Raw genomic sequence first — 15,882 nt, 5'->3', positions numbered from 1 at the left:
AGTAAATCAACCCACCAAGGGATCCAAAGCATTTTTCCAACCAAGGCTATGGGACTAGTAACTCAACCCAAGTTGTTACAGGGCTCAAGAGCATTTTTCCAACCAAGGCTGCAGGAACTAGTAACGCAACGCAAGCTAAGGACACATGAGAAACAACCAAGACAAAACAATGATAATAAACCTACAATATACATGGTTATCGAAGAAATGGCAAGGCTGGAAAATCCACTGTCAACAGAAGCAATCCTCGATGCCAATGATAGGTCATGAGGAAAAATCAACATGCATATGCCATGCATGCCAAAAATAGTGAGGAAAACATACATGCAACTTGGTACCTACAATAAAATCCCACTGTAGATTTTGATCCCTATGTGCTCTTGTGCCTTCATGCTCTTCCTTTGCTTTCTTGGTCCAAAATCCAAATATGCCACACCCTCTAAGAGTGCCCCAAGAAAAATCTAATTCTCCAAGAGTATGAGAGAGAGAGAATAATGAGACAACTCCAAAACTAAACTAACAAAAGTGTACCAACTAATCCTCAAAATCATTTTTATGAATGAGGTCACTTTTTTCTTCATTTCCATTATTTTCCTTCATTTTCCTCCTCACATGCAACATGTGACCTTTCACCTCCCTTTTCTCCTAATTTCCATTATTTTCAAAAATAAATGTGCCAAAAATGTCATTTTTCCTTTCCAAATCCTTAGCCATTGCCTTTTCCATTTTCCTTAGCCATTAATCAATCAAAAGTGATCCTGATCACTAGGATTTTTCCCAATATCCAACTTGGAATAAGTGTCCCATGAACCTCAGTTATTATTTTGCATTTATTAACTTTTACTACATGGAATTTTCACGAGGGTTGTTACAAATAATTTGTGTAGTTAGGTGTAGGATCGATGGGATAGGATTTCAATAACACTCATATTTCACTTACATTTAGACATAAAAGTTGACATATAAGGGAGCTTGAAATCATTCACCATCCCATGTCCAAATCCAGAGTGTTATAGAGATATTTGGGCACTACAACCCCAATCACATATGTCCATAAACCAAGGGCTTCTAAGCCCCTAAAAGTGTTGTTTCATACCCTAAAGGAACAAGGTCAGATGATTACATCATTTCCCAGAAGTTTTCCTTGAAAAACTGCTCAGAACTGGTCAAAACTTGACCATCTCTCCTACTCCATGGTCAAGGTGCGATGCATCTCACCTGTTACACATGGGGGGTGCAATGCATACTGAAAAGCCCTTCTATAGGGTGCGATGGGCAAGAGTAGACAAATGGCAGAGGTATTTTGCTAGGTGGAAACCCAAAGAATCTTTTAGAAACTACTCATTTGACACTTGCCTCTCTAAATTCACCCAGGGATGAGTAAGAGATCATCAAATCTCCAAGTGGAACCAAGAACTATTAGTGAAATTACACTAATCAAAATCCCAGAAGCTGACTCACCCACCTGCAAATATCTATATATGGATCCCTCATCCTAGAGATCCAAGGGTTGGAATTTTGTATTTTGTAAGGAAGTGTTGTTGGTTTCTTTGTGAAACATTGTATTGTTGGGTGATCTAAGCTTTTCATGAGGTGAAGAGGGCTTTCATGATGGGAGGATGGCGCTGGATCAGACAGCTTGGTTGTAATCCTCTCTTCTACTACTTCTATCAATAAAGCTATTTGAGTTTTCGTCCATATACTTGTATATCTCTAAATCTTGTATTTATGTATGCATTTGTATGGTTAATATACATCTGATCCTATATTGTTTATGGTTATAGATCTCTATGCTTTGATGGTATTTTTCTTCTTTGACTCCACAAGTGTTCTTTGAAGCGGTACAAGTGAGAAAGGAGTGGTGAAAGCTCTATCAAGGGAGAGAGGAAACAAGCAAGGAGACTAGCAAAACACTGAGGTTGGTACTCTTTGCTTCTCTCTCATCTATCTCTCATAAAGGAAAACACAAGTGACTTTAAATTGTTTGTTTCTTAGATAGCTACCCGTCTTAGTGGGACTAGCAGCTCTGAATGGACACTAGTTTTCTCGATAACAAAATGGTGACTCTGTTGGGGACGCATTAGTTAGTTTGTTGTTTCTATTTGTTTGCTTTATAAACTACAGACAGAGCCTGAAGTTAAGCCAGCTAGCCTTCGAACTGCATTTGCTATGCAAGTGCAAAGTAGATCAATGGTGCTTCAGTCCAACTCCAGGTTTGTTTATGAACTAAACAACTAACTTGCAAACATCCTAAGTGCCCTGGTGGTAGCTCAATTAACCTCATTAGATCAACGCCTGTACTTTGTGTTTATTGTCTATCATTAGCTCAACCTAAATACTTGAACTTAACTGCAAATTGTGAGTGAAAACCAAGCTCAGTCTCGTCCTTGGACCATCGCACTGTCTCTCATTGGCAACCTGGATGCATCACACCTCCCGTGTGTTGCAGGTGAGATGCATCCTTGTTTCCTTGTGTTATAGGTGCGATGATTGAGTGATACTATTTCTGCCTCCAGATTTTGGTTTTTTCTTCATTATCTTCAGCTTTATTCAATAGTTTTGCTGTTTATGATCAGTATATCACTGTTGAAACCTTCTTCCTTTGCATTATTCAATCTCCATTGATAAGGAATTGTGAATGTTTTTTATTTATTTTCCATCATTTATAGTCTTCCTTTGCAAACAGTATCTTAATTGAACTGACGTTTTTTGATTTGAAAGTGTCGCAAGTGTCGTTTTCAATCAAAGAAAAGAGTGTCGTAAAATCTTCCTCTTTTAGATAGTCGATTACAATTTTGCCATTGTATTTGATTTGGAACATCAATATTTGAAGTGTCGAAAGCAGTTTTCAAGTCAAAATTGAAAGTGTCGTCTTAATCTTCTTTTCATTTTTGAAAACAAATTGTTGAAGTGTCGCTTTCAAGAAAAGTAATTCAGATTTGTACTTAATTTTCTTTTTGTCATTCACACATTAAGGAAACTAAAAAACAAATACATGCATGTGCATTTGCATTTAGATTGCATGCAGAAATTGATTTAGGATAGTGCATCTTAGTGTGTTCTCTCTGCTCTATGTTGAAATAATTTTACTTCTCTTTCCTTAGTAGCTGGGATTTTCATTGCTAAAAGAAAGTAAACAACTTTTTATCATCTTAGATTGCATATTTAGGAATTGTATATCTACATCACACTGTGAACCTTAAAAGAAAACTTCTTAAGAAAGATCAACTATAAAATAAACCTCAATGAACATAAAAATGCTTTGGAGCCTAATGCACAACATCTAGAAGTCTAGGCTAGAGATGTATTCCGTGTTAGGATATTCCGACACATAGGATATAGTTAAGTTCAACTTGGTCTAGTATAGAGTTAGGTTAGAGTTAGGTAAAGTGTGTTTCTTTACCGTTGTACATTTTGTAACTTACAATCCGACGGTCACGATATGTAGTGATCCGACGGTTCACTCTCACCTCGGTATTACCGACACTTGATCCGTGGCTTGACACCCGATTGGTCCATGAGTTCTATTTAAAGCGCATGGAGGGTCATTGTTCGGGTAATCCGTGCAAGAGAGAAGCTTATGTAAATTTTCATTCTTTGATTAATAAATTGCCTGTAGTACCCACATTGGGACAGGCCGTGGACTGTTTCCCTCCTTGCACTCTGAGGGTTTTAACCACGTCAAAAATACTGGTGTATTGATTTGAGATCTGGTTGTGAGTGGTGTCCTTTTGGTATTCTTTCTGTGGAACTTACCCTGTAAATTCCTACATGGTATCAGAGCTATTTGAGGGCCGCGTCCGTTGGTGATCCAAATCTGAAGCCGGTAGAACTGCATGCGGCTGTCGTTTCCTAGATATGCTGTTTCTGACTGCTTTCGGGCAGAGAGGACTGCTCGGTTGCGTTTGGAGCATCTGTTCCAGTGAGGAACCCCTTTCGTTTCACGCGAAAAGGTTTCCAGTAGCCCTAGCTGCGTCATTTTTTAGATCGGGAGGTATACAGTGTTTCTTTTGCAGTTTACTGTTATTTTCTCTCTGCTTATTTCGGTCTCAGTTTATTTAGCCTTTTTTTTACCGGATCTATACCTTTCATTTCTGCGTATGCTCTTTGCCCTGCGACTCTGTGCGATCTGGGAAAATCAGAAACAGAAAGGAAGGATTTTTCTCATGCGTATGCTCTTTTCCCTGCACCTTAGTGTGATCTCGGAAAATCAGAAACATTGAGAAAAATATTTATTTTTTCGGCTAAAGCTAACTTTGAGATTTTTTTTTAAAATTTCTAGTTTTTTGGCTAAAGCTAACTTCGAGCCGCAAGGTTCATTTTTCTTTGCATATTCGTGTTGGGTTTTGTGTTTTGTGTTTTGTAGGGAAAAAGAGCTTTCTCAAGGCAAGCACGCAAACCAAGCCCCCCCCCCCCCCCCCCTCTCTCTCTCTCTCTCAAATTTTTTGTATAGATCAATTGGTTCAAAGCTATTTTAAGAGAGTAGAGGTCTTGGGTTCAAGTCTCCATTTTGTGGGGGCGGATTTTTTCATTCCTACACATTCGCGCACTTTGCTGGCAACGTCAACAATTTTTTTTTCAAAAAGCCATAACTTCTTCATCCGGAAGCCTTTTTCAGAGCCGTTTTTTTTAAAACCGCCTATTTTTTCGAGATCTATCCGTTGGAACACTTACTTTCAGCATCTTCAGCTTCAGTTTTTTTTTAAATGGAAAGTCCATGCCAAGTCATTCTTGACAGCACTAACTACTTCCAATGGGTAGAATACATGGAAGATTTACTTAGAAGTAAAGGTCTCTTCAGAATAGCCACAAACCAAGAGAAGAAACCAAAAGATGAAGACAAGGCGGCAAAATGGGAAAATAGACAAGATCAAGCACGTGGTTTGATAGGGATGTCTATTTCTCCTGATCTTAGATTCCACATTGCAGGACTTGAGACTCCTCATGAAGCATTAGAAAAACTTGCTAAAGTTTTTGGGATTAAAAATGAAATTAGAGCCCATCAACTTGAAAATGAGCTGCTTACTTTGGATCCTAATAATTTTTCTTGCATTGAAGATTTCTTGTCCAAATTCAAGACCCTTAGATATCTCTTGGAAGGTGTTAAAGTTAAGAAAGAAGATGGTAACCTTATTTATTCCATCCTTACTAAGTTGGGGCCAGCCTACTCTGTATTTGTTTCCACTTTCCATTCTACAAGGGAAGCTTTCATTTGTCAAGGACAAGACTACAAGGCCCCTTCCTTTGACTCCTTTTGTGATTCCTTAATAAGAGAACAAGAAAAACTCTTACACCTTGGTCTTCTTAATCTTGGAAACTCTTCCACGAAAGCGTTAGCCGCCCAACAGCAACCAAATTCAAAGAATCCTAAGAAGTCATATCCTCAAAAGAATGGTCCTAAACCATCTCAGCCTCAAAATGAAAGATCATTTCAGCAAAATGATAAGACCAATAAAAACAAATGGAAGAAGACTGATAGACATTGTAACTTTTGTAATCGAGATGGCCACTTAGAATCTAAATGCTTTAAGAAGATGGAAGCCTTGGAAGCCGCAATGAAGAAACATAACATCCATGTGGAGCCTACTTCAACTTCAACTTCCGGAATGGCATTTTCTGCATGTCATTGTCAATCATCTCAGTCTGGTTATGCATTAAATGTATCTTCTTCTTCTTCTCATTCTCATGAGTGGCTCATTGATTCTGGAGCCTCTTGTCACATGGCCAAAAATCAAGCCATGTTTTCTTCTTTAAATGATTGTAACACCAAAAATATATATATTGGTGATGATAGATCTCTTAATGTTGTAGGGACTGGAACTGTTCATCTAGACAATGGTCAGTTTAATGATGTATTATGTGTTCCAACCTTATCCTGCAACCTTCTATCTGTCTATCAGATAACTCATTCAGGTGAAGGTAAAATTGTTGAATTTTCACCTCATGATGTTGTAATCAAGGATCTAAAAGATCCTAAACAGATTCTAGCTACTGGTCTTGCTGATGATTCCAAAAGGTTGTATAAGTTTCACAACTTTGGGTCATCCAATCTTCCCTCAGTATTTGTTGCTCATAATGATGAAGTGAGCAAACTTTGGCATGAGCGATTTGGTCACTTAAACTATCGCTCCCTTCAGCATCTATGTAAAGAAAATATGGTGACAGGTCTTCCTATGGTATCTTGCAGAGATGGTGTTTGTTCCGGATGTGTACTCGGAAAACATCATCGGGACAGTTTTGACAAACGTGCCTCTTGGCACGCCTCAGCCCCTTTACAGCTTGTGCACAGTGATTTATGTGGTCCTCTTCCTGTTGCTTCATTCTCTGGCTGCAAGTACTTCTTAACTTTCATTGATGATTTCTCCAGACGCACTTGGGTATACTTCTTAAAACTCAAGAGCGAAGTATTTAACACTTTTTTGGCCTTCAAAGCCTTTGTTGAAAAACAATCTGGACATCAAATTCTTAAGCTAAGAACTGATAATGGTGGAGAATATGTTAAAAACACATTCATCAACTTTTGCACCGAAAATGGAATTCAAATGCAACGTTCCATACACTCCACAATAAAATGGTGTAGCTGAAAGGAAAAATCGCACCTTAAAGGAAATGGCTAATTGTATGCTGCAATCTAAAGGACTCAGTCTTAGTTTTTGGGCCGAAGCAATTAATTGTGCAAATTATATAATCAATCGCACTCCTACTAAGGTTCTAGAGAATATCACTCCAGAAGAAGCTTGGAGTTCCATTAAACCAGATGTAAGTCACTTTCGTGTGTTTGGAAGTGAAGCATGGGCCCATATTCCAGATGAAAAGCATAAAGCTTTAGAACCTAAGAGTGAGAAATGTACTTTTGTTGGATATTCTGAAGATGTAAAAGGTTATAGACTTATTCCATTTAAGTCCAAAAATGTTATCATTAGAAGAGATGTAAAATTTGATGAAAATAAATCGGCCTGCGAGCCTAGTCCGGCGGATGTGCCACCTCTTCCTATCTCTTCTACTTTTGAAAACATTTCTTCTTCAGATGATGAAAGCGAGGATGATAATCCTCCCCCACCTTCTCAGGATCCTCAACTTCCAAGATGGGTCCGTGCTACTCGGGATGCAGCAGGTGATCTTGCCGGTGATCCTACAGATCAGCGACGTACACGTTCTCAGTTTGAAAGAGCCTCTTCTTTACTGGCTCAAGCTCCAGTAAATCATGATCCTGACACTTTTGCAGAAGCTTCAGGCCATCCACATTGGGAAGCAGCTATGAATGAAGAATATCATTCATTGATGACAAATGATACATGGGATCTTGTTCCTCTACCAAAGGGACGCAAACTTGTTAGATGTAAATGGGTTTACAGAACCAAGTATGGACCAGATGGGAAAGTTGATAAACATAAAGCTCGTCTCGTTGCTAAGGGCTTTTCACAGGTTGAAGGCATTGACTACACTGAAACCTTCTCCCCTGTTGCCAAAATGAACTCTATCCGCCTTGTTCTTTCCCTTGCTGCCTCTTTAAAATGGGAAGTCCATCAGATGGATGTTAAATCTGCCTTCTTGCATGGGGACTTGCAGGAGAAAATATATATGGAACAACCCATTGGCTTCATACAAACAGACTCCAGCCTTGTTTGTCGACTTAAGAAATCCCTTTATGGCCTCAAGCAAGCTCCTCGGGCTTGGTATGCCAAAATGGATAGCTTTCTTTTAGAATCTGGCTTTTCTAGGTGTCATTCTGACAATACTGTCTACACCAAGAAAGTGGGCAACTCTCTTATCATCCTTGTTCTTTATGTTGATGATCTTATTCTTACTGGTAGTGATCCCAACCTTATAAACCATGTGAAGTCCAGCCTTAAAAAGAAATTTGAAATGACAGACTTAGGACATTTACACTATTTTCTCGGTCTTCAAGTCTTGCAATCCCAAGAGGGTATTTTCCTTTCCCAGTCCAAGTATGCTTGTGATATTCTTCGTCATTTTCACATGGAAGACTGTAAGCCAGCCCCTTCTCCCTTTCAGTCTGGAGTCAAACTTTCAGTCTCTTGTACTTCTCCTGAAGTTGATGCTACCTTATACCGTCAACTTGTCGGAAAACTCTTGTATTTAACCCATACTCGTCCTGATCTTTCCTTTGCTGTTGGCCTTGTTGCTCGTTTTATGCAAAACCCTCGTGAAAGTCATTGGAAAGCAGCTAAAAGAATACTTCGTTATGTTCGAGGTACAGTACAGTTTGGGATTCATTACAGTGCCAAAGCAGCTCCTCTGTTAGTTGGTTTCACTGATTCTGATTGGGCTGGTGACCCTGATGATCGGAAGTCTACTGCCGGTTATGTCTTCACTCTTGGTTCAGGACCTATTACATGGGCTTGTAAGAAACAGGCTGCCATTTCTCTTTCGTCAGCAGAAGAAGAGTATCGTGGTGCCGTGGAAGCTAGTAAGGAAGCCTTGTGGCTTCGTCAGATCCTATCAGAGTTTGGCTTTGAGCAGCAGCATCCAACCACACTTTGGTGTGATAATCAAAGTGCCATTCAGCTATGCAAAGATCCAGTCCAGCATCAGCGCAGCAAACACATTGAACTACACATGCACTTCATCAGAAAGCTCATTCATGACCATGTTCTTGAAGTGCAATATTGTCCAACAGATGATCAGGTTGCAGACATCTTCACAAAGGCTCTCACAGAGGCGAAGTTCACTAAACTTCGATATATGCTTGGAGTTCAGGAAGTTGTCACTAAGGGGGGATAGGCTCTAGTGCCTCCTTCCTTCTCCTATTGTGTCATATTTGTAAATCCTTCAATCCTATCCCAAGTTGTTCTTAAGGGGGGATGTTAGGATATTCCGACACATAGGATATAGTTAAGTTCAACTTGGTCTAGTATAGAGTTAGGTTAGAGTTAGGTAAAGTGTGTTTCTTTACCGTTGTACATTTTGTAACTTACAATCCGACGGTCACGATATGTAGTGATCCGACGGTTCACTCTCACCTCGGTATTACCGACACTTGATCCGTGGCTTGACACCCGATTGGTCCATGAGTTCTATTTAAAGCGCATGGAGGGTCATTGTTCGGGTAATCCGTGCATGAGAGAAGCTTATGTAAATTTTCATTCTTTGATTAATAAATTGCCTGTAGTACCCACGTTGGGACAGGCCGTGGACTGTTTCCCTCCTTGCACTCTGAGGGTTTTAACCACGTCAAAAATACTGGTGTATTGATTTGAGATCTGGTTGTGAGCGGTGTCCTTTTGGTATTCTTTCTGTGGAACTTACCCTGTAAATTCCTACATTCCGGTGTCTTAAAACTTGGTAACTCTCATTTTCATCGTAGGTTGGGTGATTCCTCCTCTTTGATACGACAATTTCTAGTACGAACTTGTGCTCCCACGTACCGTCGAGTATATATATGGAGACCACAATAGGCTATATCCTTTATCCTTAGGAAGCCATGTCTGCCGCCCTATCGATCGCATTGCACTAAACACAACATTCGGGAAGATTGATTGCCATAAGTAAAAAGTATTCTGCAGTTTTCCGATTGGTTTGGTAATCCCTCTATCTAGATTTCTAGAGTAGTGACTTTCGTTCCTTTTCAAACTCCTTAAATGAAAAGGTCCATCTAAGCACTTGTCACTTCAGGCTCATTAAAAATCGAAGGCAACTAGAGTCATCTTTAGCTTTTTCTTGACTCTTAAAAATTGAAAAAGCAAGTTGTGTCAAAGCATCATAAAATTTATTTTAATCGGAATAACATCACTATTCCCTCGTTGGTCTTAGGTTGAGGAAATGGAGTCCACCAATCAAGGATTTCCCCTTGGGGGAAATCCTAGTCCTTTCTCTTCTTGGGGAGATGTTGGTGCGCCACATATGGCTACCTCATCCCTTCCAGGACTCATAATTGGCCTGCCGATATAGCTTTTATCGACCTCTGTTGGTCAAAACACCATAATTCCTCACCAATCAAATCAGCAACCAGATGATACTAAGGTCACTCCCCCATCTTCTACTTCGTTAGTTTCTCCCTCTCCTTCTCCCTCTTTGCTTGGTGAAGCTATTAATGCTAAAAACCAAGTAACTGAGAAGAAGAAGAAAGGGAAGGAGAAGAAGAAGAAGAAGCCAATGGCGAAAGGGGGCAACCATGCATCGTCTAGAGAAAATCCACACACTGCACCATCCAAACCTAAATCTCCATGTGTCATTTGCAAGGGAGATCACTATCATAGATATTTTCCTTGCATCCCATGGATCTTAAGGGACTAGTCTCTCCACTTGCACAATCCGGTGTCTTCAACCTCTGACGATCATGTTGAGAGTACACCGACAACTAGTGAAAATGAAGTTAATGGGCAAAAAGGAAGATCTAAATTTCCTTGTAGATTGTGTGAAGGCGATCATGCCCCCCATCGTTGTCCCTTCCTAGACGAAGCTAAAAGATTCTTGGATAACCATCTGCTTCACGGCAACGAATTCCTCCTTGATACAAGAAACTCTTGCCAAGTCCATTGCTAGTTGAAAATTCGACTGACACGCCTCTGTTGTCGGTCAAAGCATCTATCATCGAAGATAAAACCTCTGAGCCCACACCGGACCCAAGTCAATAGGTTGAGATAGCAGTCGACCTGGTCTTGTCTTCAAAAGGTCCATCTTCGGATGATACAATCACCAAAGAGAATGAGAACGACACCGTTCAAATTCTTTTTGTTAAGATAGAATCCGATGAACCTGGGGGAAATCTACCCATTCCTTTACTGCAGGAAGTAAGTTCATGAGATATTCATCCGACCGTCTATTCAGTCCCTACTGCAAGAAATCTAGTCGTTTCCTTTGATTGGAATCTACTAGGGAGACCCCGCCTACCATCTAATGTACCATTCCGAATAATAGTACAAGCTTACGGAATGATCATGGCTGGTACAATCATAGATGAAGGGGCCTCTGTGAGTATCCTTTCCTCAACTGCTTGGAAAGTGCTTGGTTCGCTATCACTTCTTCCTGAGATTCGAAATCTGTCAGGCTTCAACAAAGGAACCAATCTACTGTTAGCGATCCTTCCAAATTTGCCTATAACTTTGAGAAGGAAAACCATTTATCTGAATGTGATGGTAGTCCAAGGGCCATTAGATTACAGTCTACTCCTTGGGCGTGACTACATTTATAGCATGGGAGTTATTGTTTCCTCACTCTTTCGAGTGATGTGTTTCTTGCATGAAAGCAGAGTGGTCCAGCTCATAGACCAGCTTTCATTCCCCCATTCAAACATAGTTACTAGTCAAGTGCCATCCCTAACTGGTCTTTTTGCATAAGGAATGTCTCATCAACCTCCAGTCCGTCCACCTGATGAGTGCGAGTGATTCGGTGAATGTGACTAAACCCAGGGGGCATGTGCCTTGGTCTACTTCGGCAAAAAAATTCCAGATATAAGGTAGGTTTCCACGTAGGATATATGACTAGTCTGACACACCCGTCCATTTAGGAAAATGGGATTAGACTAGAAAAGGATTCCCTCATCAAAGGTTATGTGAGTGGAAGCTCCCACCATTCACCTTTGTCCATTTCGATGGACAGAGCCATGGAAGTGTTTTATCTGCAAATGCAGACAGAATGATCTTGCAAATGCAAGAACTTCCAAATGGTAACCTGGTAACTCTACTTCTCTTTATACCTGGGGGCATGCAAACCTTTTGCTTGCAAGTAAAAATCGACCTTTTATTTTCTTAGTTTGTAGGCTTATTTTCTTAATTTGTAGGCTCTCAACCTTTTAACCTCGTAGGTCGGTCATTTATAGCTTGCATGCAAAAGGCTCCGAAGCAAAGTTGCGCATGGGGTAAGCTCCTTAAAAAATGAACCTACTGATGAGAGATATCCTTATTATACAACTGGCACGAGCAATGTTTCCGCAAAGTTTAAGCTCGTTAAAAAATAAACCTAGCAATGAGCATATGTTCCCCCTAGAGTTTAAGCTCATTAAAAAATGAACCCACCTTTTGGTAAATAACCTTTGTAATTGCATTTCTATCAGCTTTTGAGCCTTGGTCGTATTCTTACCATCACCTCCACTTTTTAGCTGATCATATGCCTCCACTTGATTGTTTACCCCTTTGAGGAACAACTGCGATGAGTGATCCTGTTAGCCATATTCTTTACGCTGTAGTGATTGAAAAGTTCCAAGGCTCACCTGGAACCAGCTGCTACCTGAAAATATCACTCGTTCCTAAAAAAAAAAGTCTCTTTTAAGCTCTTTTTAGACTCGTAAAATATAAAAATATTTCCAAGCAATTAGCCTCTCTAGCTCGTTAAAGTGATTGGAAGTGCCATCCCTCCTCTAGATTTAATCTTTTTGGACCTGAGGGATCATTACACAAAAAGATCAAGCGCTTTTACTTTTCGGCTCGTTAAAGTGATCGGAAAAGACATCCCTTTCGTATTATTTTATACTTTTTTGGACTTAAGGGATTACACTACGAAGAAGGATTACTGGAGTTTCCTTTCCGTCTCTTTTCAGACTCTCTAAAATTGAAAAGGACTAAGTTATCTTTGTCTTTAAACTCATTAAAACAATAGCAAAAAACTTGTCCATGCAGGCAAGAGCGAGTTTCACTGTCGCTAGGCTCACTAAAACATAGTGACAGGTTTGCCCAAAGGGAAAATTATAGAACAAGCATATGTTATCCTCCTCAATATTGATAAAAATAAAGAGGTACTAGTCAGAAATGACTGGGGAAAAATTGGGAAGAAAACTTGAAGAACTTTATTGGTAGCAGGTCGCTCTTGAACATGACACTTTCACTCCATCACCTTGATTGAGTTGGGTTGGGTTATTCCGTTCACCGGCCATATCACCATTGGTCCTCCGTACCATCCATTTTTGGGGTTAACGCTACCAATCCATTTCAGTGTCACTGATATGTTCAAGAGAAGTCGCTCAAAGAATTCACCAACCCAACTAATGCCTCATCCACTGCAATACCTTCACTCTTCATTCTTTCATGACCGCCACACTGAAACTTGTATCATCATATCGTTTTCACCTCCACAAAATAATTTGCTCCATTCTGTGCCGTAGATGTGGGATTCATTAAGGCCCTCCTGCGACAGGTCACTTCTTGTTGACATCAGCTCATTATCCAAGAATTTGACTTAGGAACAACCCTTTCAGTACTTTGAAGCTTGCATGCCTCAATGGCAAGTTTCTCACTTATGGCGACAGGTTTACATCAATGGCCTTCGACCGAAAGATTTTGCCTTGTGTTCGACATCAAATCATTTATTCACACCACGTGAATTGTACTGTAGTACCTTGAGGGTCATCATCATTATCGGTGATTCCTCTTGCGTCTGTTAATAGCTTGCATCATTGGTTGGTAATCAGGCGTTGTCTTTCCATGTTCGACACCAGAACATCTTTTCACATGGATCGAATTGTACTTCGGGCGAATATTGAACAAGTTTTGAAGACCCTGGGTCTAGTTTCATCCATCCGGGCTATGATATATTTAGGAAAGATAAGGACATCAAATGTACATCATAGCTGCATAGATAATCATCCAAGCTAAGGGATGATGGCTCTACCAGAATCGTCAGTATGCCATACAGACGGTTGTCTGTCCTATGTACACGAAAATGAATTTATAAAGCTAAGCATGGGAATGCCCGCCTCAGCTAGATCATGAAAATATTATGAAGATAATGTATTGTATTGTATCGTATTACAGGTCACCTTCCAGTTCTAAAAACCTCGGATCCTCATGATAAAGCATTTCACTCGACATCAGAAGATTTACGACCTCATGCTTTAGGGGGCAACTTTTATAGACATATTTGGACACTGCAACCCCAATCAAATATGTCCATAAACCAAGGGCTTATAAGCCCCTAAAAGTGTTGTTTCATACCCTAAAGGAACAAGGTCAGCTGATTACATCATTTCCTAGAAGTTCTGCCTAAAAAACTACTCAGAACTGGTCAAAACTTGACCATCTCACCTGCTCATTGGTCAGGGTGTGATGCATCTCACCTATTACACACGGGGGGTGCGATGCATACTGAAAAGCCCTTCTATAGGGTGTGATGGGCAAGAGTAGACAAATGGCAGTGGCAGTTTGGTAGGTGGAAGCCCAAAGCATTTTCTGGAAACTGCTCATTTGACACTTGCCTCTCTGAATTCTCCTAGGGATGAGTAAGAGATCATCAAATATCCAAGTGGAACCAAGAACTATTAGTGAAATGACATTAATCAAAATTCCAGAAGCTGACTCACCCACCTGAAAATATCTATATATGGATCCCTCATCCTAGAGATCCAAGGGCTGGAATTTGTATTTTATAAGGAAGTGTTGTTGGTTTCTCTGTGAAACATTGTATTGTTGGGTGATCTAAGCTTTTCATGAGGTAAAGAGGGCTTTCATGCTGGGAGGATGGCCCTAGATTAGACAGCTTGGTTGTAATCCTCTCTTCTACTACTTCTATCAATAAAGCTATTTGGGTTTTCCTCCATATACTTGTATATCTCTGAATCTTGTATTTATGTATGCATTCGTATGGTTAATATACATCTAATCCTATATTGTTTATGGTTATAGATCTCTATGCTTTGATGGTATTTTGTTGCTTTGACTCTACAGGTGTTCTTTGAAGCGGGACAAGTGAGAAAGGAGTGGAAAAATCTCTATCAAGGGAGAGAGGAAACAAGCAAGGAGACTAGCAAAAGAATGAGGTTGGTACTCTCTACTTCTCTCTCATCTATCTCTCATAAAGGAAAACACAAGTGACTTTAAATTGTTTGTTTCTAAGATAGCTACCCATCTTAGTGGGACTAGCAGCTCTGAATGGACACTATTTTTCCCAAAAACACAGAGTGCATCAAAAACTCGATTCAGAGGGTGTTAGGCTACGTCATCGTGCGACTGATTATCCTCGGGGGCTACCCAACCCATGGCAGGGAATCCCATGTGGTGGTTAATAACAAAGAGGCTCAAGAATCGACCACTCTCATGGGATGTAGGTAACCGTAGTGACCAATCATAGGAAAACACCCTATAGGACTAGTTAGGGGCAACAATTGGTTCTCTACCCCACCTTTCTTTGGAAAACTCTTCTTGTGGGGATCAAATTCCATCAAGTAAGAAGTCTTTTGGAAGGCCATCTGAAATAGTAGATTTAGGACTTGTTTGAGGATTTAGATCACCAATAGGCTAGAGGTCATTTTCTTTGATAGGATGAATTTTCTTGAATTAGAGTAGCATATTAATATAGTTAGTTTACACTTGGCACCATTTCACTTGGTGTTTTCTTGTTGTTTGTTGATATTTTTATCCTATCATTTCATTTTAGTCTATTGAGTCATCCTTGCCTTGACATCATTGCACCCCCTAGATGTTTTTCATGGAGACTTCGTGGCTTCATCCCGAGTTTCCTTTATGACATCTTACTCCTCCCCGTCGTGTTATATTTCATCCTCCTAGTCCTCCATTGAGTCCTCATTCTAACTTTGGTTCTACTAATTCTTCTAATTCTTCCTTTGATTCCCTGCCTTTTCAACCCCGTACCATCACCATGTTAGGCACCAACGTGGGTGTGAGAAACCAAGGTGGTAACTGAGGTAACCCCACAAGAAGAACCTCTACCGGTATGGTCACTACCCCTCCATTGCTTCCATTTATGGTTGGTTTGAGCCTCCTTGATTTCATCCATCTCATTAATGATCCTCTTCTCCATGACCCCAGTTGGTCTGCTATGCCTACCAATATTCCTTCCGATATCTCCAAGTTTGAAAGAAATCCTAGAGAAGATCCCACAAATCATGTTCGCTCATTTCATATGTGGTGTTCATCTAATTCTATCACTGAAGACTCCATTCATCTTCGTCTTTCCCAAAACACCCTTACT

The sequence above is a fragment of the Pinus tabuliformis genome, chromosome 1_2 (assembly GCF_031772625.1).
Source record: "Pinus tabuliformis cultivar Carrire ecotype Pingquan chromosome 1_2, CPIR1, whole genome shotgun sequence".
NCBI lineage: Eukaryota > Viridiplantae > Streptophyta > Pinopsida > Pinales > Pinaceae > Pinus > Pinus tabuliformis.
This window is presented reverse-complemented; position numbering follows the sequence as displayed.